General features: G+C 40.5%; 1 protein-coding gene across 5 annotated transcripts in view; it reads right to left on the bottom strand.

Moving 5' to 3' along the window:
- Positions 1-12,710, bottom strand: part of CSNK1G3 (casein kinase 1 gamma 3) — a 107,485-nt gene extending 94,775 nt beyond the window's left edge. For 2 of the 5 annotated variants that reach the window (XM_028103558.2, XM_028103559.2), the window contains exon 1: positions 12,289-12,704. The gene's annotated coding sequence lies outside the window, so the exon portion shown is untranslated. Of the gene's footprint in view, positions 1-12,288 lie in introns of all 5 variants that reach the window. The other 3 variants (XM_028103562.2, XM_028103560.2, XM_028103561.2) reach the window with 3 other exon arrangements.
- Positions 12,711-25,674: the final 12,964 nt, after the last annotated feature.

Genomic DNA, 25,674 nt, shown 5'->3' with positions numbered 1-25,674 from the left:
TGCACACCACCCCATCACCCCTCAGTGTCTAGGCAGGCAAAGAAAGCAAAGACCATGTACACAGAACACTATCAAGCAGTACAATAATCACTCCCCTATAGTAAGGTCCTCCTAGGGGGGCGGGGGGGGAGAGATACCAGAATATGCAGACTTATGTCACCTTTCCCACCAGCAGGGCATTTTTTTCTGATTCAGAATACCATAACCATGAACTTCTCTTGTTGAGATAAATATTTTAAAGAAGGGGAGGGTGGAGTAATAAAGAAAAGGAGAGAAAAGAAAAAAAAACAGAAAAGATGGTCCAGGGGAAGAAAAAAAAAGCCAGAGTTAAGTATATAGATTTTTGCAGTGAAGTCTTAAAAAACAAATTAAGGAAGTTTAAGGAAACTAAAACAGAGGCATTACAACCACACCCCTGCTTCTTTCTGTTGTGAAAAAAGGAAGCCAAGATATGTGAAAAGAGGACTGCCTGCAGGTGTTCTGGCATGAAGTTACCATGTGCAGAGGTAAAATTATATAACCCCAAGGACTAAACTGTGTGATGAATACTCGGCTATGCCAGTTACCCGAAACATTTTCCATCCCGAGCATCCTAATTACACAATGCTCCTGGGACCACACTGGGGCCCACAGGACCAGGGTTAATAACTTAGTGCCAAAAAAAATAGAAAAGCTTTCAACAACTGTTAAACAAATACAGATTAAAATAAAGTGCCCCTTGGTATGTATGTATTTACAAGAGAAAAAAAAAAAACTAAAATTTACTAGCATCTTACTGAAACTCCATTTCAGAGGAATAAGATGCTGAGTAGTTTCTATGAAGAAACAAGAAGTAGAAGCAAATTAATGCAGTTTCCACAAGCCCTTTTCCAAAGTTCCTGCAGCCAAGCATGTTTTGGAATATGGAATTTTAGGGGATTTTTGACAGGTGACACAGTGTATATACACCACATATTTTGTAAAAAGGCTGGGACGACACACAGAAGTCTGGAACAGTATATTATAATCAAACATTGACTATTCCTGCAGTGAAACCAACAAATCCATGAAATAAAGACATAACAGTTCAACACAAGTTTTATGAAAAAAACCAATTTGTGCCAAACATACAAGAAAATATTTTTGGTTTTCAGAGCATTCTGGATGTAAACAGTGTTGATAAGAAATTATGGTCCTAAAGAACAGTACCCATTGCTCAATCACTGTGTGTGCAAAGTGTTACTGGGAGCCTTGTTATCATGTGCTGATTTTCTTGTGGAATTTTGGTGAAACACAAAATAATTCTAAAAGTCTTCTCCAAGTTCACACAGAACATGTCCTCTACTCTCTATCCGCTCTTAAATTTCTTTACCACAAATTGTCCTTCTAGGGCAGTTTACAAAAGTCTAACCCTTGAAATTTACAGAGGAACTGCCAAACCCAATTTTGCCACCAGGCAAACAATGTTCCTTGAATGGAATTTAGCATATTGAACTCATCATAAAATGGCTTGTTCTCATTGTATCACAAAAGACTGTAACTGGTAAGGGTGTTTGTGACCTAGGAAGCTACACCAAATGCGGCACCCACACAAAAAAAAGACGCTGATTGTCATAAATGACAAGATACAATAACCACAAAACCGTATTATCATAGTGCACTTACATGTATACAATTACTGACTACACAGGATATAGACAACATACTATATACACAATGTACTATAACTGAAGTAAATTATTTCCACTTAGGGGAAAACAGAGATATTCCTCATCAACAATGGTATTAAAGAGAGTAAAGCAGTACACGTGCAGTTACACTAAACTATTAAGGCCTATTTCAACCTTATGTTCCAGGAAAAATACAACTCAATGATATTATAAATATGATAAATATAAGCTATGATTAATAAACTTTTGATTAGCAACAATGCTTACCTTCTTATAGTTTATATAACATTAAGATACAACTGTTTTTATCACTTTAGGTTTCTTAAGATTTTCAGGGGCATCTGAGATGATGCTTTAATTTATTCTTGATAAATTTCCCTTTAACAAATACTCCAAACTTCAAAAATCCTCTAATTTTGGTGCTGTGTAGGAAAAACTAATAAGCAATGAATATAGTGGCATCACTAAGGATTCTGGGTACGAAACTATGAAGAGAAGTTGATTCTTTAACCTGGTCCTCTTGCAAATGTTTCCTATGCATATCTTGTCTCACTTTCACACCCCGTCCCAATTAAAAAGAGAACTTTAAAGTTAAGAGCTAAGAGATGTGTAAAAAGAGAAGGAGCAATCAGTCCTTTTCAACCCTACCACACACTAGAATCACCTATAGAAACCCTAAAATATATCAGTGCCCCAGGCCCAGATTCAAATATCAATTAGCAGGGGTAAAATCCCTTTATTCATCATGTTTTTTAAGGTCCCCCAAAAATGTAAATGTCAAGTCAGTGCTGAGAACCACTGGTACACACAGCCTTCTTCACAAACACTTTTCTCTTATTTCTAGTCAGTGGTAGCACTCCCAGCCTTACAGCAAGGACAGCAAGGATTATCTTTAAAATTAGCCCTTTTTAGGGGCACCTGGGTGGCTCATTTGGTTACGCGATTGCCTTCGGCTCAGGTTATGATCTTGGAGTCCTGGGACAGAGTCCCGCATCAGACTCCTTGCTCAGCAGGCAGTCTGCTTCTCCCTTTGACCCTCCCCCCTCTCGTGTTCTCTCTCTTTCATTCTCTCTCTCTCAAATAAACAAAAATCTTTTTTAAAAAATTACCCCTTTTTGTTCTCATTTACTCTGTCACAGAAAAAAATTTACTAATTTTCAATTGGAAGATTCTAAACAAGTGCCTATAGTAAAAGACATTTTGACTTATCTCACATTCTCATTCCCAATTCTCAGGACTTTATTTTTCAACTGGACTTCAGAAACAACTTCATCAGTAGTTGGTAACTAAAATGTGTATCAACAGCAGAACATACAATAAACATGCATATGACACATACTCAGTTACCAACGTTTAACAGAGTATCAGAAAATACTCAAAGGAATGATTTTAAAGAGTTGATTACAGGGCGCCTGGGTGGCTCAGTTGGTTAAGTGACTGCCTTCGGCTCAGGTCATGATCCTGGAGTCCCGGGATCGAGTCCCGCATGGGGCTCCCTGCTCAGCAGAGAGTCTGCTTCTCCCTCTGACCCTCTCCCCTCTCATGTACTCTTTCTCTCTCATTCTTGCTCTCTCAAATAAAATAAAATCTTTAAAAAAAAAAAAATGGTTACATTTTGATATGTCACTAACCACAAATACTTTCAGAACCTCAAATGTATAAAAGAATATGAGCCACAATATGCCCAGATATTCATATGTCAGGAAAAAAAAAACTCAGTAAATAATCTACAGTTTTTTAAATGAAAATTGGCATTACAAGATTCCACATCTTTAAGATGTATACATTTTTTGATTCACATTGTTTTCAGGTCTCTAGAATAAAAGAATATAAAATAATGTCTTATAAAAATATGCATCTACAAATACCAGTTTCTAAAAATGTCACCAGCAACTGACATCTACTAGTTTCACCTCCAAAACAATACAAGGTTATATTTGCACTTCAAATCAGGACTTTTTTTTTTTAAGGCTGAATAATATTTCATTGTGTATGCACACAGACACATATATAATACAATTGTAGCATATATGTATATCACTACTTTTTTTTATTATGTTATGTTAATCACCATACATCATTAGTTTTTCAAATCAAGATTTTTATTAAAAGGCCTTGTAGCCAGAAATTTGCACACCATAAATCTAGAAGAATAACACAATTTTCTCTCTTCTATACCTATGACATTACCTACTATATTTGCCTGCCATTTGAAAGCATTCATTGCTAGAATATAAGTATTTCACAAAAATAGAAAATAAACATGACACAGACTGGCTCTAAGGGAAAAAAACATTGTCACTTCCCTTTTTTACTAGAGGAAACTCTGACTATAACTTTGACTTTAATACAGCGTCCTCTAATACACTGCCAAGTATACCACCTGAAGTCAAAAATAAACAAATCTTAAAAATAGGTAACACGATTAATAACTACAAAATATTCATAAGTCCGCTACTTTTATGCAGTACACTCGTATCAAAAGGTATCAAATGGCCAATTTCAACTTAAAATTTTAAGGTACATAATTTTAAAAAGTACAATTCTAAAAGTAAAGACAATTGCAAAGTAGCCCCGCATTCCAGACATACTTTATTTAAGGTAATATACAAATAAAAGCAGAAGTGTGACAAAATCTAAGTTGATAAAAAACATCCTACCCCAGGATTCTACTTTTTCTTCCTCTTTAAAAAAAACTTTACTATTTTTCCTAACGGTAAATAATAATGATTAATTAGAGCATAAAATCCAAACAATATAGAGAAGAATAAAAAGTGTAAAAATAAAAATCACCCCAAATCTCACTGTTTATAAATAACTGTCATTAACATAAATACCCTTGCAGAGGGTGGCTGGATTTACTCTGTATATTTACAAGCACCACAATTACAATGAGAAGTATTACAATTAAAATCCTGTGTTTATATATAATATATGCATGTATCTCAATATATATGTATAATACACACATACACATGCCTTCTTTTACATATACTACAGGCACAGAAATCTTTAAGATAACAACTTTCTTGAATTTAAACATACATAAGCTGTTCCAAGCACTCATTCTGCCTCTGCATTTTCATTTAAGCAGGACAGGTTTGAGGTTACTTGTCTGTCTGTCCGTCTGCGTGTGTTGCTGTGCTTGAGGGAAGATTTAAAAATCTGTCAGTTTGCTTTACTAAAAAAAAAAAGACCAAATCTCTAGCTAAAATTTTCCAAAGCCTGGAAACATATATCGTTCTAACAGCAGCTGGCCGACTCCTTTACAGAACTACCCCATGGTCTCAAGCAAAACTGCAAAGCCAGCAAATCTTTTCGTGGCCTCCCGCCTCTTGGGTCAGAAAGAGCGCCACACTAAGAGTCTACCCACCAGGTGTGTGACATGAGCATTTCCCTCAACCTTCCCATGATCCATTTCATTTCAATTCCAAAATTCTGGGATTCTCCCCTGTCTCCCCATTCCCCCACCAGTTTTTTGCTTCTCTCAAGATAGGTAAAAACTGTCCTTTCCTCCTATCTCACTAGGATTCCGTGATTCAAAATAAACCCTTCCTCTGACTGACAAATTCCCATTTCCTCAACTCAGTCCTCTAAGTGTGAAGAAGAAAGAAACCCGACAAGATCAAAGATGTGGGCAATTTTTGGAAAGGAGGGAGCGCAGCAACTCAAAAAAATTTAAGTAAGTTGACAGGTAGAAATTCTTAATTTAAAGTTATAATAGCTTTATGAGTTTCGTGGAAAAAAGATATATATGATCTTACAACTTGAATAACTGATTTCGTTGAGGCAAAGTTAGTCAATAAAAAAACTGACACTGTTTTAAGCTCCTAAAATATTCATACCTGAGCACATTTAAGATAGCAACATAGAAGCAGCTTTCTAATCTTTCATCCGCTACATCTGTACAACCCTTTAAAGTTCAAAGTGCATTTATATGCATTATTTATTTTCATTCTCAAAACAAGTAGATATAGTGGTCACTATTGATTGCCTCTCTAACATCCATTTCCCCCATATTCTTCCTTCCCACAATTTTTAAAAATATCCTCCCTCCACAATGTAACTCAGGAAAATGTGACCCCATCCCCAACTGCAGGGGGATATATCCTGATTTAACAGAAATCAACCATGATAACCCTATTCCCCTTGTCATGACTGGTTAGGAAATACACATGACCTAATTCTGGTCAATAAAACATGAAAGGAAAAGTATGCTGGTAAGCTTGTGCAAAACATTTCCTGGCCAATGCATGTCTAGATGTGATCTTGCTACAAGCCTGAGGATGAATCCAACACAAAAAGGAGAGCAGAGCCAAAAAAAATCACAGAGAGGCAGACCAAAGCTCTGAAAAACTAGCCCTACCTCAATACTTTAGTGTTCCATACCAGAAACTACTGCATTTCAGGCATTAAAATGCAGCAACACCAAGATAAATAGCATAACCTATCTATCTTTCCTTTCCCCGCCTGGACCTCCTTTCCTATAACCTAAAAGTTTTCCTTTTCACTTGAGCTGAGCTAGGAGGGCTCAGGAGGGCAGCTCCTCTAAGCTGCTAGACCAGCATGCTTTGCACCAAGCTCAAACACTCCTGGTACACATCAAGGGTATGGCATTTCCTCTTCCAAGGGACAATTTCCTCTACCAATTGACTCCAGCAGTCCCTACTCAGGTTGAGGAGATGCTGGGATTCTACGAAGGCTCCTCTCTATATAAAAGCTGAAAGGTAGAAACGAAATCAGATCAACGACCATACAGGGAAATATGTGAAAACCACAGATTGATCACCTCACTAGATAATTAAACAATTCACCCTAAGGTATGAATGAATACAGTCAGAAACACCAGAATTTCTTTTTTATAAGATGATGCTATTAAATCAATCTCTAAGACAGGGTATAAAATAGATATTTTAGAAGCAGATACTCTCTTTAACATATTATTAACCAAGAGTTCCTAAGTTAGTTTAAAAGGCGAATCATGGAGTGCCTGGGTGGCTCAGTCAGTTAAGCCTCTGACTCCTGGTTTCGGCTCAGGTCATGATCTGAGGGCTGTGAGATTGAGCCCTGAGTCGGGCTCTGCACTCAGCACTGAGTCTGATTGAGATTCTCTCTCTCCCTCTCCCTCTGCCCTCCCCCTGCTCTCTCATACTCGCTCTCTCTCTCTCGCTCTCCTTCGCTCTCGCAAATAAATAAAATTAAAAAAAACTTTAAAAAATAAAAAAACATGAAATGGGAATCATAAAAATATCTACATATCTTGAACATTTTATTGCAACTAAAACATAAAAAATGTACACTCCCAAGACAATCTTTTAATGCAAAGCCACAGCCTTTTCTTCAAGTATTGGTCTACAGATCACAGTTCTACTGTCTTTCTTGCAAAACCACACCTATTGTACATCACCTGTGATTTCCAGTTTCTGTTTTTTAAACATGGATAGGTAGGTATCTTGCAAAACTTAAAAGCAATCTTACTGCAGATTCTTTTTAGATTTTTAGGGTTTAATGAGGATTTCACTCATTGTTTAAAGTTATCTCACCCACATCTATTTTAACTATAATTATTTTAGCTACTCACCTGTTTTCAAAGGAGCCAGAGGTTCTTACACAAATAACTTTTTGCCTCCATATTTCACTAAATAATGTTTCATTAAACTGTGTAATTACAAGATCAAGTACAAGTGCCATCAACAATTTGTTGGGGGCAAACACAAATAATTCTTCTAAGTATAAAATAACTAGTGGGATTAAAAATTCCAAAACAAACTATAGAGAGTATACTGCCATTTAGTATAGCATGGGCATCGATCAGCAAATGAATGAAGAGTATCAATCTTTTGAATGGGTCGAATAGGTCAGTTAAAACAGGGTCTCTTGAAATAGGCTGTTCCCAAGAGTCTTTACTTATTCTACCCACCAATCAACCTTCTAACACTTTATCATTATCTTAAGAAAAAGTGTATCATAAGATTTTACTTACTTCCAGTGAAAGCTATAAAACATGTGGATGTGATTTAGGAATATGTGGATATAACTGAGCTATATCCTAAAGGCAATCAGACTTTCATTAAATTATAACCGTGTGATCCATCATTAGCCAAGAAAATGACCAAAGTGTGTGTCTTCTCTACCAAATACATAAACGCTTCAAGATCACTGATTAAGAATTCTTTCTCATAACAAAGATGATGGGCAGGGAGTGGCAGGAGAGAATATAACCAATCACTTACTATAGTTTAAGAACAAATCACTACACACCTTCCTAAGGTCCCATAAGAGGAGGAAACCCTATAGTTTAGGAAACATTTATGGTTTCTAAATCCCAGCTTTGAGAAGGGAGCTAGAAAAAACATGGCTAATAGCAGCCTGTAATGTATGTGTAAAACTCATCTGTCCTTTTATCTCTCTCTCATTTCTTATTTTCTGAGTAATGCAGAGCGTCTCCCAAGTCACTTCACATTCATGGATAATACACACTTGATTTCTACACATTAAGAATCCCAAATATGGTTCTGCCCTATAGATCATCACAAAAGGACACTCTGAGGTAGCTTTAGTCACTAGAACCATACTGTCCGCTCCTACGCAATCTCTACAATTAAAGAACTACAGATACCCCCTAAATTGCCATTTCCAAAAAAGTTCCATCCTGAAGAAGCAACACTCAAACATATACTAACAATACCAATCAATACCACTAAGTGCCAACCTCTCAAGAGAAAACAAACAAAGGAAGAGGACGGAAGATTCGAAAACAACAGATTATCGGTGGTTTAAGACTCTGAAGTCAGGAAAAAAATGAATTAAATAAGCACTGTGCTATACCTTAAAAAGGTTGCTTAAACTCTAGATGACTATTTCCAACTGTCAAAAGCAAGAGTTATACACCATCTAACAAGAAGAGTTCTCTTGACAGTATCATCTATTGTCGCCATACAAAGTAGGCAGTTAATAAATTTTAACAAGTGGGCCCCTGGGTGGCTCAGTTGGTTAAGCGACTGCCTTCAGCTCAGGTCATGATCCTGGAGTCCTGGGATCGAGTCCCACATCGGGCTCCCTGCTCAGTGGGAAGTCTGCTTCTCCCTCGGACCCTCCCCCCTCTCATGTGCTATTTCATTCTCTCTCTCAAATAAATAAATAAAATCTTGTTATAAATAAATTTTAACAAGTATTAGTGTTTTAAATGGAAGGTTCATGAAAATTCAGTTATACGCAGGTTCACAAATTCAGTTATAATATATACACCCTTTCTGGATACCTAGAGGGGAATAATTAGTAAAATCCATCGAACAATCTTCCCAGAAAGGTGAGTCTACATAGACTTAAACACTGTCATTGTGACGGTGGTCTTTTTCTAAGTACTTTTTTTCTTCTTTTTAAGTATTATTTATTTATTTGAAAGAGAGAGAGAGATAGTGAGAGAGAGCACAAGTGGGGAGGAGAGGGAGAAGTGGGCTCCCCTGCAGAGCAAGGAGCCTGATGCGGGGCTCGATCCCAGGACCCTGGGATCGTGATCTGAGCCGAAGGCAGACGCTTAACCGACTGAGCCACCCAGGCACCCTCTAAGTACTTCTTTAATAGAGATAAAGTTTGGGGTTAAATTATTTTAGGGTCATTTAATATTTAAGATAACTAAAAACCTTACATATTATCTGGAACCGTGAACATTTCCCATTTCATCATCCCACTGTCATGGTCAATTCTCCCTGTATGTAGATCCCTTACATTTCACTTTATCCATAGTGAATCTCACGTTCAAATGCATTAACAATAATATAACTATCCAATGATCTGTGTTTTGTTTTGTTGTTTAACAGTGCAGCATGCCCTCAATTTAGTTTGAAATATCCTTTTGGGAAACCCTCCAAAACTTAAACAACCACTTGTTCCCTTCTGAAAAACTCTGAATCAATAAACTACACAAGAAAAATAGCCTATTGCCAGTCCAGAGGGGGTTACAGAGGGGACAGAGAAATAAACAGAGAGCTTCCCATTTCTTCCAGAGGTTCATTTTTACACCCTGGATTCATTTCATATACAACCACTTACCAGATTTCCAGACACACCCATATTCAAATTCAAGTACAGAAATATAATAAAGCCAGGTATGGAGTGTTGTAGATTGTATACCTCTCTGCTTTCCTCCATTACCATAAATAATAACAAGTTGATTATTCTGTTATAGTTTGTTTCCTTGAACTTACTATCCTTATTTGCCTACCTACTTCCTAGAAGCATAAAATCTGGACATTTGGACCTTTATACCTCAAACTGACTCATTTTTTAAATACAAGGCATTCTGGACTTCCACTGCCTGATCTCCACCTATTTTCACAGCTTCTTCTCCCATAAAGACCTCCTGGCCCAGCAGCCTCATGTGCAGCTCAACAGTCCCCATAATACCCAACCAACATGCTTGTGCTCCAGCTGTTCTCTTTGCCTAGAAAACTAAGCACCCCCCCACACACACACACCAAGCCCTCATTCGCCCGTTAAAATATTTTAATGCCCAAATGGAGTGCTAGCAGCTCTGAAGTCATTCATAATTCCACAGTCAAAAATTAGTCTCTCTCTCTCTCTCTCTACACAACACACACACACACACACACACACACACTCCATGCTTCCATGCACCTCTAATAAATCCCACAGGTGTCCTGTGTTGCCATTATTTCTGTGCATGTCTGCTTCTCCCTTTAAGACAGCTACTAGGTCTGATTCATCTTCATATTCTAACCACTCTTCCATCCTCACCACAGAGTAAAGGTCTGGGCTGAACTGAACTATCCCTTGATTTTAATTCCAGTCTTTTTATTTGAAGGAATAAATGAATACCATGTGTTGAAGATTTCGGTAAGAGTTAACCCTTTGTAAACCTAACAATGAAAACAATAATTACATAATGCATTAATTTCTGAGTTGATGAATGGCAGTAGAGCACAATAAATCATCACTGAAGATTATCACTTTCTAAGATCCCCCCAAAAAGTCTCATATATATCAATATTAAAATTAATCTTTCTGTCCCCGTTCTAATTAGAAGTACTAATACCTGATGCATATGCAGAAATGCAAGCTCCTGGAAGCCAAAGTGTCTGTACATTCCAGAGAATCTATGCCAAAGCCATGCAGTTGATTTGATAATATCTTCCTTTCAATGCCAATAAATATGATTTTCACCTTAAAGTGCAATGATAAGGGCTAATACATACAAAAGATACTTTATCTTAGCTCAGAATACAGCTGGAGCAAAGTTTGGAAAGAGTTATGAAATACACTAGGCAGAACTCTCCACCCCACCCCGAAAAAAGTTATTAAGAATGTCACAAACTGCATCTGATTTTTGGTGGAAAATGGTTTCCTAAACTGGCCTCCTATCTTTCTAACCCTAACTCATTCTTATAATTTGTGTTATTTTTCCTCCACTTTTTATTTAGAGAGAAAGCAAATATTGCTCAAAAATAAATCCACGGGTTTAAAAATTAAATATTTTTAATTTTAAAAAGTATTCCAACTCAGATGTAGTTCAACATCGTTTACTGTGAGCGAATGTCATTCACCAGTAACTGCCCAAGAAATATTGACTTATTTTCTTAACTTATTAAAAAATCAGGTTTTTAATTTTCCAATTAAAGTCGACGTTCTAAAACAAAAGGTTAAAAAGGGGGTCACTTATTGGCCAGCCTCCCTACTCATTTCAGCAGAGTTACAACTAATTCCCACAGTATAGCAACAGTAGCCATCTCCCACACAGACTCTCTCTCTCTCTCTCTCTCTTTCTCTCCCACCCATTAACTTTTCCTCCTTTCCTGGGAAAACTGGAATGATCCTAATACAGGCCTAACTACCCCCACCCCACAAGCACACACACATCTCCATCACCACCCCACGGAAAAGAAAGGTAGGAGCTGTGGACCAAGAGCACCGACGCTTCGGTGTGTCACTTCCCCTGCATGTGGGATAAACAAACAAACCAGCACCTTAACAGTAGTCAGCAGAGAAATTTTGTTACCCCGACTAATGCCTTAAGTTTTGAGCTAAGTCAGAAGCTCTATCAAATAGGTAAATCCCTGCCCCCCACCCCCAACAGACACCCCAGCGGGAAGTTTACCCCTGAAATGAATGCTGGCCCCTGACACCTCCTTCCAGCAGCCCGACGCCTCCCTCCCTCCTGCCCAAACCCCCACTCCGAGGGTAATTGTCTGGACACAATCAGGAGCGCCGGGGCTGCGCTCCCGACCTCAAAACCCCTCCCCGCAGAAGCCCCCGCCTTCTCCCGGCTCGCCCACCTCCCCCGCGTCCCCACTTGCGCCGCACCGCTCGGCAACTTCTGCACCCGCCCCGCCCGCCGCCCGCGGCCCCCTCCCCGGCCGCCCAGCCCTCGGCGCCCTCACCACCTCCCCCCTCCCCCCCGGCCGCGGCCCCTCCCTCCGCGCCGCCCGCCAGCCGGGGTCCTCGCCCACCCCTCGTCCTCCGCGGCCCCCGCCTGCGGCGCCGCCCCCGTCGCACCCCAGCCCTCCCAGCCCGGGACCCCAGCCCACCCAGCCCCACCCGGGAAGAGGGGAGCAGCGGCCCCGCCGAGGCTGCCGCCGGGCCCGGGCCACCCGGCCGCGCGCCACCGCGGAGGAGGCTTTACCTCAGAGGCGCGGCCGCGAGCTGCGGGGTCGGTCCCGGGCGCGGGCGGCGCCCCCTGCTCCGTCAGTCAGCGGCGGCGGGGGCAGCGGCGGCGGCACATCACACCCGCCGGCGACCGGAGGAGGAAAGCGAGCCACGCAGGGAGGGAGCGAGCGAGGTAGGGGGGGGAAGGAACGAGCGAGGGAGGGAACGCAGCTCGGCTCGGACTCGCTCCCTGCACTACTGCCGGTGCCTCCTACCGCCGCCTCTGGCCGGAGAGTCGCCGCCCGGGCCGCTGCTGTCGCCACCGATGCAGCCGGGAATGAATGCACAGCGGCGCCTCGCTTATCCGGAGGTCAAACATCCTTCTGCCTCGGGCATCCGGATCGGCGCCGGACCCGGAAGTGAACACATGGAAAAAAAATAAAAAAGGAAAGCGTCTCTCTAGCGGCGGCGGCCCCCAAGCTCCCGCATCAGCGAAAAGAGCCGAGTAGAGCCGAAGATTACAGCGACCTGCTCGGATTGGCCGGCTCGCCGACCGGAAGAAAGGCAGCACGTTCATTGGCTGGCAAGGCGTATAAAAGCCAAGCCCCTCCTCCATCCCCACCTCCGCACGAGCGGTGCGTGAGGGGGAGCGTGGAGTAATAGTGGATACGGGTATGTTTCCCTGGGCGAGGCTAGGAGAGGAGAGGCTTGGTGAGGTCTCTGGGAGGGAACTGGAAGAAAATGCTCCCGTGATTAAGGACAGCTACCAAAAATTCCGTGGCTTGGGTGAGCAAAGAGTCTAAGGGCGCCATTGTGCCAAGTCAGGTTCTCGAGGATCTGCCGAGCACAGCCCTCCAGGTGCAGAATTTTGGGGCCCTGGCCTAAGGGAGTGACCTCACCGGGTTGACATTTTCCGACTTTTTTGTGACCTCAGTGCTACAGCAGGGATGCAGCCGCTTGGAACTCTGAGTTGTGGCTCACGTTTGCATCCCATTTACGGTCTATAGAGAACTCCATTTGTGAGCTCAGGTAATCAGTCCTTGGAACTGTGTAACGTGATAGTTACTATCTCAGTGTTTTAAATGAACCTCCTGAAGTTTCGAGAGGCCAAACATCACTCAGGTTATCAAGTTGTAGAACACAAGGTGGAACCCGTGTTTTCTCACTCCACTTTGCAGTCCCATCTGCCCACACAGAGAAGGCAGAAGATTCCATACTCTGTCTTTACAGATGGTTAAGTGGGATGAAGATGTGTCAGTTTGAAAAACCGCTGTGGAAATCGATCCACCGTGAAGGCATTTGCAGAGGACTCCGAAAATACGTTTTTAATTGTTAATTATTACCTAATATTACTTATTGTCTAAAGTTCTTTCAAGTCAGACATTAAAGGTGTGCATGAAGAACAATCACAGCCCAGCGCTGTTTAAAAATTCATTTATCAAACATATTTGTGTTTTGATACACTGTATCAAGAGACATGAGTCTCTCCATCTCTCTCTCGCTCTCTCTCTCTCTCACTCTCAGGAAAAACTTAAAAGTCTCCAGTGAAACAGATGCATTTTAAAATCATGGAGGATTTATCTTTTTCTCCCTCCGTACTGTACCAGACTAATGATAAGGTTAATGTGTAAACTTCAGAGGTGTAGTTATATGGAAAGATGCTGTTTTTGGTTTTTTTTATTATTACAATAGGTTTTTTACTTTTTTTTTTTGACCTCTCTTTTCACACTCTTTCCTAAACTGAAGGTGAAGAAGTGACTACCATTACTTGGTACAGATAATAAGAGAACTGCTTCTGTGTTTGCCACACCACCATCATTTTATTAGAGAGTCAGAAGCAACTAAGATTTTTGCATGCTCTGACTAGAGAATAATTTGCCTACTCAAATTACATATCCCAAAGTTTCTGATCTATCCGAGGCTCCAGTACCAGACAGGAAACAAAGTTAATCCTATCTCAATAAATGAAAGAAATGTCTACAATACAGCAAACTATAAATACTGTCATTGACAACCAACAAACCATTTTTTTACTCTGCCTCAAAAAACTCCGTTTAGATTAAGAATACCTCCCTCCCACCCCTCAAAGACCGATAAGTGTTTATGAAATATAGGTATAAATATATGGTATAAATACATAAATATATGATCAAATCACATGTTTAGATAGGGATAGGAGTAAAGGTTTACATTTTTAAACACTTCAGTAAAGACTCTTTTGTTAAACTTAGGCCTAGAAATTGCTATAGATTAAAACTGGCAAGTAGTGCAGGTGGGAAACCAATGAGATTTTCATATTCTTTTGTAAGAAAAATTTGGCAGTATGGAAATTGCTTACGTTAATGAAGGAAAAACCACAGGCATCTCAACCAAAACTCGTTTTGCAGCATAATGTCTCAACATAAGCAGACAAATCACAATTCTTCATCATCTATATTATACATCAAATACAGTTAGTTTTTATGTTTCCTATCATTGCCACTCTTCAGATATTTATATTCTATTAATATTTTTCATGTTTCCAAAGCAGTGTCACGTTTTTCCCCCAGAACTTTATTCTGTTCAATGTAGATCTCTGTTGATACAAGTAAATATTTGTTCCATCATTTAGGCATGCAACAACTGTAATGATTTCGATGAAAAACAGGATGAAACACCCAACACGAATTTTGCCCGTGTATTTCTGTTAAAATGGGGGGGGGGGCGTTACTTCAAAATGACTTCAGCCTAAGACTACCATAAATTTCTTAGAAAAAAAATCTGGATTTACCAAGTGGGAGTTTGAGGCAAGAAAGAAGGTAAAATTTCTGGGGACCTTTAATTTCACATCTGAGACAGTGTAAATATCCCAGTGTCTCCCTTAATATTTTGATTCCTCTCTTTCTTTTCCTCTCACTCTCCTGCATGCTCAGCTTGGGTACCTAGCCCCACCTACACACACACACCCCATAGAGAGAGGATAGAATTAAGGCCTTCAGTTGGAGTTTTAAGCAGCAAAAGTATTGCATTTCCTTCTTTATCACACTTGAAGATTTACTGCTTCTAAAAGAAGGAAAAATGGCCAGCTTTACTCTCCGCAAAATATACCTACGTTCTCTCTCAAGCAAAGAACTTGTAGGACATGAAAAGAAAGCATATTGTTGGGGTGCCTGGGTGGATCAGTCAGTTAAGCGTCCAACTCTTGATTTCGATTCAGGGCATGATCTCAGGGTCCTTAGATCCGGGCTCCGTGCTCAGCAGGGAGTCTGCTTGAGACTCTCTCTCTCTCTCCCTGCCCCTCCCCCCGTGCATGTACTTTCTCTCACACTCCCTATATCTGAACTAAATAACATCTTTAAAAAAAAAAAAAAGCATTTTGTCAAAAAAAATTTGATAATTCCAAGTTCCTAGGGTATCCTTAAAGATAAGAGAGCACTCAGGGAGCCTGGGTGGCTCAGTTGGTCAAGCAACTGCCTTTGGCTCAGGTCATGATTCTAGGGTCCTGGGATCGAGCCCGCACTGGGCTCCCTGCTCAGCAGGGAGCCTGCTTCTCCCTCTGCCTGCAGCTCCCCCTGCTTGTGCTCTCTCTCTGTCAAATAAATAAATCTTCAAAAAAAAAAAAAGATTATGAGAGCACTAACATATAGGTTTGTGCTATAGTCATTTACTCCCTACACCCAGTTCATACTATTAAAATAAGCCAAACTTGTTTTGCACAAATTGATCAAGAAGTAACCCCCAAATACAAATAGGCAGGGAAGATGAACCTAGCCTTCTACTTTGGTGCAATGTATCAACTATGTGGCCAATCTGGCTGAGTAAAACACAGGCAGGTATTTCCCAACTAACAATGTAACAACCAACACTTGTACAAATTCCATTTATATTATTCCATCTGAGTCTGACAATCCTGTGCAGTAATGTAGCAGCTGCTATCATTTTTCCCTGTTAGGAATGAGGAATGATGGGCTCAAAGAGGTTTAATTAACTTGCCCAAAATCATGTGCCAATTGATAACCTGTTAAATATAAAATACAAAATTATGAGATTAAGGTATTTGCGAAAACCCTTCAAAATAAAAACAGGAAACATTCATTCTCTTCTTCCACATATTTTGTTTTATTTAACTGTAATGGTAAACCTAGGGTGGTGATTTACTTATTGACAGAGGGTAGGGGCCGAGACATTGGCAAACCACTTGTTTCTTTTTCAATATTATCCTTAAGGTAAACTACCTGGAAGAAAGATATAATTAAGAAAAAGTAGATGCTCAAGTAGAAAAAGGAAGGATACAAAATGGGACATTGTAATAGTAGCCAGAGCCTGGGAACAGAGCAAAGTATTTTACTAAGACTGGGAAGATAGGGGCGCCCGGGTGGCTCAGTTGATTAAGTGTCTGCCTTCGGCTCAGGTCATGATCCTGGAGTCCCAGGATCAAGCCCCACATCGGACTCCCTGCTCCACGGGAAGCCTGCTTCTCCCTCTGCCCTTCACCCTGCTCATGCTCTCGCTCACTCTCTCTCTCAAATAAATAAATAAAATCTTTAAAAATTTTTAAAAAAGAAAGACTGGGAAGATAACCTCTTCCCCAGTCAAGCCTGCAGTCAAGGAGAGGAAAGGAAGGATGCCAGGAGAAAGGGAGTCAAAGACAATAGCCAGGTACAAGAATCACAAAACTTTTCTAAAAGGCTTTATCTTATAATAATAATCTTAAGTAACGTTTTGGCGCCTGGGTGGTTCAGTGAGCGTCTGCCTTAGGCTCAGGTCATGATCTTAGGGTCCTGGGACTGAGCCCCGCATCAGGCTCCCTGCTCATCGGGAAGCCTGCTTCTCCCCCTCCCCCTGCCCCTCCCCCTGCTCATGCTCACTGCTCTCGCTCTCTCTCAAATAAATAAATAAAATCTTTAAAAAATCTTAAGTAATGTTTAGCAACAATCACATTGTTAAGACATCCTTGTTTTAGCTCAAGCTGACAAAAAAAAAAAAAAAAATACCATAGATTGGGTGGCTTAAGCAACAGAAATGTATTTGTTCACAGTTCTGGAGACCAGAAGTCTGAGACCTGGGTGCTAACTTGGTCAGGTTCTGTGGAGAGCTCTCTTCCTAGCTTTCAGATGGCTGGCTGCCTTCTCATTGTGTGTTCAAGATGTCTCCCTAGCTTTTCTTAAAAGGGCACTCATCCCATCATGAGGGCCCCACCTCCATGACCTCATCTAAATCTAGATATTTCCAAAAAAAACCTTACCTCTAAATACCCCCACACTAGGGGTTAGGACATCAACATATGAATTCGGTGGGGAGGAGGGAGGACACAATTTAGTTTATACCACTCCTCAAAGGAATACTTTCTATGTAGGGTATACCGTCTATAAATGAAAGGGAAGCTCAAGGTTAGACAGGATATTTATTAGGGAAGACAACTTGTGGACAAATAATTTTAAAACTTCATACAGGAAAAGACCATATTCTTAAGAGAAAGAACTTCAATAAAGAGAACTGCCGAGACAAGCTACAAACACCAGGAAAAGTGTAAAAGAGTCTCGCCAAAAAAAAAAAAAAAAAAAAAATGGCTAAATCTCTAGCGAGGCAATTTAATTTTTGTTTTTTTCCATTAGGAGGCCTGAATTTTGGCAGCTTTTAAACAAAGTTGGCTATCTGAAGAATGTTTTGTGATAAACGGAAGAGTTAGCTAAAGCTGTGATTTTTTTTTTCCTTTTTCTTTTTTACCTGGTTTTTTTTTTTGGTATTGGTTTTAAGAACAGCTTGAATTTTGGAATATGTGAATCTAAGGTTTAGAGATGGTTGTAATGATTGGCTCTGCTCCATTTTCTATATCTTGGTATTCTTTTGCTCCTCACAGTTCTGTTTTCTAACAACCACCTCAGGAGCCCATCCCAGGACATGAGCCAGATCTGACCAAGCCTGGGTGTCTCCTCAGCCCTCACCCATGGGAATCATGCAGTCCTCTGGCTAAAGATTCAGAGTGCCACTCTGGGTAAGAGTGTAGACGTCCCGCTGTGCCACTTCCCTGTCTGTTTCCCTCCCATAATGTTTTCCCTGAACTCCTCCTCTGGTGTCTTCTGATTGAAACTATAGGCTTTCCCAGAACCCCACCCAATGTGGAAAATTGTTCTCCAGTCCCCGTTCTGACTACACCCTAGGTCCCCGGCCAGGGTCCTGCTAGGATGAAACTTCTCCAAATACCACGCACTGACTGGGCTTACTGGATTACTATATCCTTCTTCTGGATAAGAACATTGGTACCAAAGCTTGTCTAAGTCATGTCTGACCTTCATGTGCCCTCTGGACAGGGGACAGAGGACTACCTTGTTGGGGTCAACATCTGTGTCTAATTATATTTCTTTAGTCTTTGTCATGCTTGGTCTTAATTTCATCCCTCTCTTCACCGAGCAGTACTGCTAAATTCCCGACATGTCTTCACCTCCCCCCCCCAACCTGTTCCTATTATGCTCTTGTTGCCATATCCGACTGAACAAAATCGCTGGGTCAACAGAAGTTAGAACTGACTTGGGAGGGTACCTTACTTAGAGCCTCACTTCCCCGTACTTCTCATCCTCCTTTCTAGGATAATCACAGGATCATACTGCTTTTCAGTTTCCTCCTCTATCTTCCTTCCTTGCGCAATTTAAACCTTCTGAACCTCAGTTGGCTCATCTGTAAAATGAGTCACTATTTCCTACATCACACTGATATCAGAAAGATTAAAAGCAATGATATATCTGTAATGCCCTTACCACGGCGTCTGATGTAGAGGAAGCAATAAATACATGTATGTTCTTAGCTCTCATGTGACCCTTAGGCACCTGCATTTTCTAATCCAACATGAGCTGTAATACAACATAGAAAATATCAGCTCCCGGGCTGTTCCCTAGCTTTTTTGTTTTTTTTTTTTTAAGATTTTATTTATTTACGGGGCGCCTGGGTGGCTCAGTTGGTTAAGCGACTGCCTTCGGCTCAGGTCATGATCCTGGAGTCCCGGGATCGGGTCCCGCATCGGGCTCCCTGCTCAGCTGGGGGTCTGCTTCTCCCTCTGACCTTCCTCTCTCTCATGCTCTCTACCATTCTCTCTCTCTCTCTCAATAAATAAATAAAATCTTTAAAAAAAAAAGATTTTATTTATTTACTTGGAGGGGAAGGGGCAGGAGGAGAGGGAGAGAATCCCAAGCAGGCTCCTCTCCCCTGCTGAGGGGGAGCCCGACACAGGGTTTGATCCCACGACCCTGAGATCATGACCTGAGCTGAAATCAAGAGTCAGAGGCTTAACTGACTGAGCCACCCAGGTGTCCCTGTTCCCTAGCTTTAAAAGTCTAAGACATAATCACTGGGATTTGTGTCTGGAGGCAAAACATTATCTAAATTTGCCTCAGGCCCTACTTCTCTTGATTCTACCATGTATATTTGGACATTTTTGATATAGTGGCTATCCAGCACCTGTTTATTTCCCAGATTTACTTTTGATGAATTTTCTCCCTCTCCCTGTATTCCCTGACTAGGTGGGAGAGAAGTAATGGGGAACACATTGCCTAAACAATGCCAAATGGATGCTTTCTCCTTGGGTTTGAATCTTGAGCAGAGGGACATGGAATCTAAAAATATTTGGAATGGCACCCCATTCCAAGAGCAGCACCTTAACCACACAGCTCCTGCCATACAATAGTGGCTATGATCCTTATATCCTAGCCTTTGGAGCATTTGGGTGTTTTTGTTTTGTTTTGTTTTGTTTAAGATTTTATCCTCTGGAGCATTTTGGATTCTGCCCCAACTAGGACCTCCAGCTTCCTGTCAATTCTGCAAGACCTCCCACCCCCAATTGCCTTTCACACAACTCTGTTTTGCTTGCATTACCCAGAATACATTTCTATTGTTTGTAACTGAAGAACCTTGATCACTAGGCTTTCATCCTGGTTTTTGGTTCAGCTCAGTGCCATCTCCCACCTGTCTCCTTTCTTGTGTGGCCTGGTTCTGTGTCCACATGAACACTTGAATTCCAAGCCGTGGTTCAGTCCTGCTTTGCTTCTTTGGCTTCTCCCTAATATATATAACCTCTGTCTTGCGGTTGTTGTGAGGCCCCCTGGCTTTAGGTTCATATTCTCCTGATGGACAAAGCCGGCCACACCCTGCTAAAGCTTTGTATTTCACAGCAGCTGCCCTCTTCAGTCACCAAGAGGCCTACCTCACCTTCTGGTGGAAACCCTGCCGGTTGCAGACCTAAGCCTTTGGGCTGTGACTTCAAGCTTCATGTTCTGCCAGATATAACCGAGAAGAAACTTCAATCAAATGCCAATACTCACTGCTTTCTAGAGCTGTGACTCTCATTCATATTAGTATATGTCTGGCAATTTATATTCATGATCATTAAAGCCAATCTCTTCCTGTATCTCCTTTCCTTTTTCCTTTCCATGTATTACCTGTGTTCTTTTGATCTTGTTGACTCAAATCGACAAAGACAAATCAGCTTGGTCTCTTTACAATGGAATGCATTCTGTCTTCTAAAGTTACTACAAAAAATAAAAATAAAAAAAAAATAAAGTTACTACAGCTATTTCAGAACTTAGAGATGAAGTAGCCCTGGGTTTTGCAAGCCACCTTATCAACTTCTGATCTTGGAATATTAAAGAGAATCTATGTGTGCAGTGTTTGGGCTACAATCCAAGGCTGCAGTCCTCAGTTTACTCCTGCATGCCTTTAAACCGAACATTAATATCTTATTGGAAATCTATCAGTGATGTTGAGTAGGCTACTGAGTCATGATCAAGGTTAAGAAAAGAAAACAGAAGCTGGCTTTAGAATTCATATCCAGATAACAGACAACCCAATTGTATGTGATTGTTATGGTAACTGTTCATAATAATAATAATAATTGTTGTTGTTGTTAGTACTAACCTCAGTAGACTAAAACATTGTCCACAGCAATAGAAATAATTATCTGGCAGATATTGAGATGATGATTGGTCAGTAAAGGGAAAGAAGTATGATTTTTATCCTGCCCATGTTAAAGATTGTAATTCTAAGTGACTTTAAAATATAGTAATTTGACTATATATTCCTCATGGGATATATCCTAAGGAAAAAAATTACCAAAAAAAAGGTATGATTTTTATTTTGTGTTGTTTTGACTTTTCAGTAATCATGTTGCTGGTAGCAGTGTTGATGTTGTTTTTCTGAGACTGTTATATATGGTACCATGGGACAAAGCAAAATGAGTAATTATGGTGTATTTTAATCCTGCCATCCCTGATGTTGATACAGATGAAAAAAAAAAAAAGTCTTGTATCCTGAATTTGAATTGGTAATCCAAATATACTTGCCCAAGGACACACACACAAAAAATCATCATGAACTCACAGGTATTTTCTATAGATACTTTTTAGCTCAGTGCACTGAATAGGCTCCAAAATAAGCCCAACCCAGTTGTAATGAACACTTGGGCCCCCATGCTTTACAAAAAGCAGAACCTTTGGAAGAAAGACAAGCAGCAAATGGCATCATGCTATTAGTTTCCAACTGATGCTATAACAAATTACCAGAAATTTAGAAACTTCAAACAACACACATTTTCATGTTACAGGTCTGGAGGTCACAACTCCAAAATGGTTCTCACAGAGCTAATATCTCGGTGTTAAGCAGGGCTGTGTTCCTTCTGAAGGTTTTCAAGGAGAATTGCTTTCCTTGTGTTTCCCAGATTCTAGAGGCTTCCCACATTCCTTGGTAAGGCCCTTTTTCATTTTTAAGGCCAGCATCACCTCACACCGAATTCTGCTTCTCCCCTCACAATTCTCTGTCTCTCACTCTCCTATCTTCCTCTTCTACTCAGAAGAACTCCTGTGATTGCACTGAGTCCACCGGGGATAATCCAGGATAACCTCCCTGTCTCAAAATTCTTAACTTAATCTTAATGCAAAGCCTCTTTTTCCATGTGAGATCATATAGTCACAGGTTCTGGGGATTAAGGTATGAATGTCTTTGGGGGCCATTATTCTGCCTTTGAACAGGGACCAAGTGAAATGGAAGGGTTTGAAATTATATATATATGTATATATATATATTTTTTCAATTTGAAGATAGATGACACGCAATGTTACATTAGTTCACTGTGTTGTAATTCAGCTTCTCTATACACTATACTATGCTCATCACAAGTGTAGCTACCATCTGGCAGCATGTAGTACTATTACAATATTATTGACTATGCTCCCTGTACTGTTCTTTTTATTCCTGTGACTTATTCGTTCCATAACTGGAAGCTTATATACCTCCCACTCCCTCTTCCCCATTTGCCTAACCCTCTTACCCCTTCCCTCTGACAACCAGATTACTAGGATTTGAATACAGATATGCCTGACTCCAGAGTCTACGTATTTATGCTGCCGTTCCTGATGTAATAGGAGAGATAAGTAAGGCAACCTGGTGCATACCATCAGACTGAGGAATGACTTACTAAAACACTACTCCTCCAGATCGAAACTGGCAAAGGAATGAAGAAGGAGGGAAGGAAGACAGGAAGGGAAACTAAATTACTAATTTACTTACTAAATTAGTAATTTATACCAAGCTGATTCAGAGCAACTCTAAGTACGTATCAGGGAGAGGGATGGAGAAGGACAGGCAGGGGGAAAAGTAAGACCTTTTTCTATGCACAGCTTCGAGAATTGTAGCATGTAGCACTCACAGGAAACAGAACCAGAGAATTGCTATGGTTTGTAGTCACAGTGCTTAATCAGCTCTTCTTCCAAATGTCAAGTCCCAAAGAATGAGAGATTCCTTAAACCAAAGAATCAATATTTACTTGTGTACAATTGGCTTCATGGTATAGAACATTTGCTCAGCTACGTATGTACACAATAATTTTAGTAAACATTCTCCAACTTTTAACTGCTTAAAATTCTTTTTTTTTAAAGAGTTTATTTATTTATTCGACAGAGAGACAGCACAAGCAGGCAGAGTGGCAGGCAGAGGGAGAGGGAGAAGCAGGCTCCGTGGAGCAGGGAGCCAGACGTGGGGCTCGATCCCAGGACCCTGGGATCATGACCTGAGCCGAAGGCAGCCGCTTAACAGACTGAGCCACCCCGGCGCCCAACTGCTTAAAATTCTATATGCCAGGTACGAGGACTCAATAGGAGGTTACACTATTTGAAATTAGTGTTTGTTCGAACATGCCCTTGTTAGATTTGGCTTGGATAAGAGGATGTCAGTGTATTAAAGGGCCTGCCTTTAATTAGCAAGAGAGGTGTTTGTTGGGGAGTATAACTTTAAACTGCCTTGTTACATAATACTTGCTGAAAATGAATCTGAAAAATATTTTTAGAGGATTTTCTAAAATATATTCACTCCAATCCCTAAAGATACTCTCAAAATTTATTGTTATATTTAGGCAGATATTATCTGGCCCACACTATTTTGTATCTCCTCCACTGCCCCCCAAAACACACCTTCATAGACTTGCTTTACCAAACCGTCTGTTCCAATATTGCTTACATCGAGGGACAGCCCTATGAAACTCATTATAGTAATTACTATAAGAATATTTTTAAGGATGACATTTGCTGTATCACATCGTGTCTTCCACATGAGGACCCAAGGAACAAATTTCTCAGCTACAAACCCAGGAGGAGCCATGCTTCTTTTAAACAGCTAGTTTGCTTTCATCTTACAGATGTCATAAATCATTTCATTCTCATATTTACTTCTGCTGCTGATTTCTAGGAAGCCTAGAATCAGCTTGGCAACCTATTTCTAAATAGTCCATGTACCTTATGGCATGCATATTGGTCAACCAACACTAGAATAATCTTATTTTATATATTCTTACTCCTCCCTACCCCTTACTTTCATCTTGTTATCCTATAAGTGTTTGCATAGATTGCAGACTAATAATGAAAGAGTATTGAATATACGTGAACAAATTTTCTATTTGTCTATTTGGCACATTCCATGAAAATTATTAGTCTTATCCTCTTCCAAATTTGGAGAGTGTCTTTGGGGTAGTCTGATCTAGATATGACACTCCTAAATTTCACACTGGAAGTTCCAGAGAGTACCTCAAGGAGAAATGCCTTCATCTTCTGAAGCAGCCAAAACTGAGGTACAGGGAAACTTCTATGACTGTCAGTTAAGACAAATGTGCTATTAAATTTAAGTATTAGTCACAGATAAAAGAGTATTTTCAAATCTAGTCCCAAACAAAGAAGCAAGGGCCGGCAATCATTTGCATAAGAAAATGGTTTTCACATGGGCATTCTTTACATATTGCCTCAAAATGTGTAATAGCTGGAACTTACTTATTTGGCAATGGCTAATAATTCTCCCAAGCAACTATCAACTGAACATCACGAGTGATTGAAAAAAATAATAAACAGTGGAAGTACAAAATAACTCTCAACTCATTACACACTGAATAAATTTAATACAAATACCAATAATAGCAAAGATACAACTGAACATTTATTGAGTGCCTGCCATACACCAAGTACTTACTTAATTTTCAGAACTCCATCAAGTACAGACTTTTGTTAAGTCCATTTTGCAAGTGAGGTATGTAAAGGCAAGCAACTGGAGAATTCTAGAAAAGTTGTGACATAATTCAGTTTCCATCTGAAGAAGATCTCTCCTGTGGCTCTGATGGGACAAGACTGTGCGGTCAGCCATTTAGGAGGCGATTATAACAATGCACTCACACGTGCTGCCCAGGACCAGAGAGGTAGTAATGGAGGGACAGAGAGGGATTGGATTCAGAATATAATTAATGTCTGTGTGTGTGTGTGTGTTACGCACACCATTTTTCTTTCTCAAAGCCAATAGCCTTTCGTTAGGCTAAATGAAGGTTATCTCGTGTCAAATGTTCAGAATTTGAAATGCCCCTGTCATTCCAGTCCATGCTGAGGGTGAAGCCAGGGCCTTCTTTTCCTGATGATTTGATGCTACCCATGTGGGCTGCCTTCTAACAAAGGGTTGTGATTTTGTTGTGGGGAGAGTGAGGGAAAAACTGCCTCCTTCCTACTCTGTTCCTTTTTGGTGGATGCCACGTCAGTTCTCCATTGAACAAACCGTCATGACCGCTGTGTTGAGGAACACAGGGGAGCAAATGTTAGGGAGACCAAAACTCAGAAATAGCCTAAGATCCCAAAACCTCTTAGTTATTTCTTGACTTTTCCCTTCTCCATGCCTCCCCCCACTACCCCCACCTTAATACAGAGTTTTCCCACTTAATGTAAATCATGCAGCCAGGGACTCTAACACCCTGGAAAGTCTGAGATGAAAATGTGAGAATCAGCTTTAATCTTTGTCACGTCTCAGCCAAAGGAACGTGACTCAAATTAATTTCTCATGGGTTACCAAATCTATGCTGCTGAAAAATAAGACCTGTCTCCGAATGATCTAGCAGGACGCTGTAGAACTCCAGTTCACCAAAGTTCTTGCCCTCTTC

This window comes from Eumetopias jubatus, unplaced genomic scaffold (assembly GCF_037043125.1).
Source record: "Eumetopias jubatus isolate StellerSeaLion01/CBP00866 unplaced genomic scaffold, mEumJub1_p1.0 scaffold_5, whole genome shotgun sequence".
Classification (NCBI taxonomy): Eukaryota; Metazoa; Chordata; class Mammalia; order Carnivora; family Otariidae; genus Eumetopias; species Eumetopias jubatus.
The sequence above is the reverse complement of the archived record's forward strand: the minus strand, read 5'-3'. Positions and strand labels throughout refer to the sequence as shown.